The following is a 4,248-nucleotide window of genomic DNA, read 5'->3' on the forward strand; positions in this document are numbered from 1 at the left end:
AAGAGAAACAGGTAATTGGCAGCGTTACCTATAATTCTTGATATGTGCGGGGAGTTCCTTAAGGTTCTTCCTCCCAGAGATCGTCACTATCTGGGACGTACATTAATTTGTACCTACATAGGCACACGCTTTTGTAGAGAGCATATCAAGACGTGAAGTGTTATGTTGGAGGTTGAGTGCGCTGCTTACCAAACTTTGAACGCGGTAACTTGTACTCGGCACCGACATGGACACTTCCAAACCCAAGGAATGAGTTGTGAGTTTTACTAAGAGAAACAGGTAATTGGCAGCGTTACCTATAATCTTGATATGTGCGGGGAGTTCCTTAAGGTTCTTCCTCCCAGAGATCGTCACTATCTGGGACGTACATTAATTTGTACCTACATAGGCACACGCTTTTGTAGAGAGCATATCAAGACGTGAAGTGTTATGTTGGAGGTCGAGTGCGCTGCTTACCAAACTTTGAACGCGGTAACTGTACTCGGCACCGACATGGACACTTCCAAACCCAAGGAATGAGTTGTGAGTTTACTAAGAGAACAGGTAATTGGCCGTTACCTATAAGTCTTGATATGTGCGGGGAGTTCCTTAAGGTTCTTCCTCCCAGAGATCGTCACTATCTGGGACGTACATTATTTGTACCTACATTAGCACACGCTTTTGTAGAGAGCATATCAAGACGTGAAGTGGTTATGTTGGAGGTCGAGTGCGCTGCTTACCAAACTTTGAACGCGGTAACTTGTACTCGGCACCGACATGGACACTTCCAAACCCAAGGAATGAGTTGTGAGTTTACTAAGAGAAACAGGTAATTGGCAGCGTTACCTATAATCTTGATATGTGCGGGGAGTTCCTTAAGGTTCTTCCTCCCAGAGATCGTCACTATCTGGGACGTACATTAATTTGTACCTACATAGCACACGCTTTTGTAGAGAGCATATCAAGACGTGAAGGGTTATGTTGGAGGTTGAGTGCGCTGCTTACCAAACTTTGAACGCGGTAACTTGTACTCGGCACCGACATGGACACTTCCAAACCCAAGGAATGAGTTGTGAGTTTTACTAAGAGAAACAGGTATTGGCAGCGTTACCTATAAGTCTTGATATGTGCGGGGAGTTCCTTAAGGTTCTTCCTCCCAGAGATCGTCACTATCTGGGACGTACATTAATTTGTACCTGCATTAGCGCACGCTTTTGTAGAGAGCATATCAAGACGTGAAGGGTTATGTTGGAGGTTGAGTGCGCTGCTTACCAAACTTTGAACGCGGTAACTTGTACTCGGCACCGACATGGACACTTCCAAACCCAAGGAATGAGTTGTGAGTTTTACTAAGAGAAACAGGTAATTGGCCGTTTACCTATAATCTTGATATGTGCGGGGAGTTCCTTAAGGTTCTTCCTCCCAGAGATCGTCACTATCTGGGACGTACATTAATTTGTACCTACATAGGCACACGCTTTTGTAGAGAGCATATCAAGACGTGAAGGGTTATGTTGGAGGTCGAGTGCGCTGCTTACCAAACTTTGAACGCGGTAACTTGTACTCGGCACCGACATGGACACTTCCAAACCCAAGGAATGAGTTGTGAGTTTTACTAAGAGAAACAGGTAATTGGCAGCGTTACCTATAAGTCTTGATATGTGCGGGAGTTCCTTAAGGTTCTTCCTCCCAGAGATCGTCACTATCTGGGACGTACATTAATTTGTACCTACATAGGCACACGCTTTTGTAGAGAGCATATCAAGACGTGAAGGGTTATGTTGGAGGTTGAGTGCGCTGCTTACCAAACTTTGAACGCGGTAACTTGTACTCGGCACCGACATGGACACTTCCAAACCCAAGGAATGAGTTGTGAGTTTTACTAAGAGAAACAGGTAATTGGCAGCGTTACCTATAATTCTTGATATGTGCGGGGAGTTCCTTAAGGTTCTTCCTCCCAGAGATCGTCACTATCTGGGACGTACATTAATTTGTACCTACATTGGCGCACGCTTTTGTAGAGAGCATATCAAGACGTGAAGTGTTATGTTGGAGGTCGAGTGCGCTGCTTACCAAACTTTGAACGCGGTAACTTGTACTCGGCACCGACATGGACACTTCCAAACCCAAGGAATGAGTTGTGAGTTTTACTAAGAGAAATAGGTGATTGGCCGCGTTCTCACCTATAAGTCTTGATATGTGCGGGGAGTTCCTTAAGGTTCTTCCTCCCAGAGATCGTCACTATCTGGGACGTACATTAATTTGTACCTACATTGGCGCACGCTTTTGTAGAGAGCATATCAAGACGTGAAGGGTTATGTTGGAGGTTGAGTGCGCTGCTTACCAAACTTTGAACGCGGTAACTTGTACTCGGCACCGACATGGACACTTCCAAACCCAAGGAATGAGTTGTGAGTTTTACTAAGAGAAACAGGTAATTGGCAGCGTTACCTATAATTCTTGATATGTGCGGGGAGTTCCTTAAGGTTCTTCCTCCCAGAGATCGTCACTATCTGGGACGTACATTAATTTGTACCTACATAGGCACACGCTTTTGTAGAGAGCATATCAAGACGTGAAGGGTTATGTTGGAGGTTGAGTGCGCTGCTTACCAAACTTTGAACGCGGTAACTTGTACTCGGCACCGACATGGACACTTCCAAACCCAAGGAATGAGTTGTGAGTTTTACTAAGAGAAACAGGTAATTGGCAGCGTTACCTATAATTCTTGATATGTGCGGGGAGTTCCTTAAGGTTCTTCCTCCCAGAGATCGTCACTATCTGGGACGTACATTAATTTGTACCTACATTAGCGCACGCTTTTGTAGAGAGCATATCAAGACGTGAAGGGTTATGTTGGAGGTCGAGTGCGCTGCTTACCAAACTTTGAACGCGGTAACTTGTACTCGGCACCGACATGGACACTTCCAAACCCAAGGAATGAGTTGTGAGTTTTACTAAGAGAAATAGGTGATTGGCCGTTCTCACCTATAAGTCTTGATATGTGCGGGGAGTTCCTTAAGGTTCTTCCTCCCAGAGATCGTCACTATCTGGGACGTACATTAATTTGTACCTGCATTAGCGCACGCTTTTGTAGAGAGCATATCAAGACGGGACGTGTTGTGTTGGAGGTCGAGTGCGCTGCTTACCAAACTTTGAACGCGGTAACTTGTACTCGGCGCCGGCATGGACACGCCCAAACCCTAGTCTTGATGTGTGCGGGAAGTTCCTTAAGGTTCTTCCTCCCAGAGATCGTCACTATCTGGGACGTGCATTAATTTGTACCTACTCTAGCGCACGCTTTTGTAGAGAGCATATCAAGACGTCTCGTAAGAGACAACACTTGTACTTGTACAAGTTTGAGTAACCCATTGTTGCAGGTCGAGTGTGTTGCATACCAAACTTTGAACGCGGTTACGCCACTCGGCGCCGAAAGGCACTCTTTAAACCCTAGGCAGGGGATCACTCGGCTCATGGATCGATGAAGACCGCAGCTAAATGCGCGTCATAATGTGAACTGCAGGACACATGAACATTGATAAGTTGAACGCATATGGCGCATCGGACGTTTAATCCCGACCGATGCACACATTCTTGAGTGCCTACTAATTACCAAAGTCTCATTTAGTTAACTACAGTGGCCGTCCGCGAAGGTGCCCGGGTCATCCGACGCACTGGGCGGTCGCTGTGCATAATGACGTGCTTGGTCCCCGTCTGCGGGTCCTCGGGCGTTGAAAGTGGACACTCTCGAGCGTATGTTGGATGCGTTTCGTGTTGGTGGTGTTTGATGCGTAGGGTTTGTGGTGTGTGTCAAGCCGCATGGTTCGAACTAATGCTACGTCGTTCCCGATGGCCACCGGCAGTCTACTCTCCAGGCTAAAGTCGGCTCGTCTAGGGATTCGGAAAGCTAAGTCGCTGTAACTCATGTGGCCCATACACGGCGTTGCGCTACCACGCTAAGTTAGCCCTACATATACAAGTATCAACCCACGGCACGGGCGTAGCCGTAATACTTACGTCTCGGTTATACCACGTAGGCCTCAAGTGATGTGTGACTACCCCCTAAATTTAAGCATATTAATAAGGGGAGGAAGAGAAACCAACCGGGATTCCCTGAGTAGCTGCGAGCGAAACGGGAAAAGCTCAGCACGTAGGGACGGCATGGAAACGTGCCTGTCCGATTCCGTGTACTGGACCGGTCCGTTATCTATCACGCACTGTGCACTTCAAGTTCAACTTGAAGGTGGCCCATTCTCCCATAGAGGGTGA

At 47.0% G+C, this 4,248-nt stretch overlaps 2 non-coding genes across 2 annotated transcripts in view; both read left to right on the forward strand.

Moving 5' to 3' along the window:
* Positions 1-3,425: 3,425 nt before the first annotated feature.
* LOC121602784 lies at positions 3,426-3,583 on the forward strand. Its single transcript, XR_006006492.1, has one exon. It is a non-coding gene; the product is annotated as a 5.8S ribosomal RNA (ribosomal RNA).
* A 431-nt stretch (positions 3,584-4,014) lies between these two features.
* LOC121602785 overlaps positions 4,015-4,248 on the forward strand; it is a 4,094-nt gene continuing 3,860 nt past the window's right edge. Inside the window, exon 1 of the ribosomal RNA XR_006006493.1 lies at positions 4,015-4,248. This exon is cut by the window's right edge and continues 3,860 nt beyond it. This is a non-coding gene — a ribosomal RNA (large subunit ribosomal RNA).

The sequence above is a fragment of the Anopheles merus genome, unplaced genomic scaffold (genome assembly GCF_017562075.2).
Source record: "Anopheles merus strain MAF unplaced genomic scaffold, AmerM5.1 LNR4000621, whole genome shotgun sequence".
NCBI lineage: Eukaryota > Metazoa > Arthropoda > Insecta > Diptera > Culicidae > Anopheles > Anopheles merus.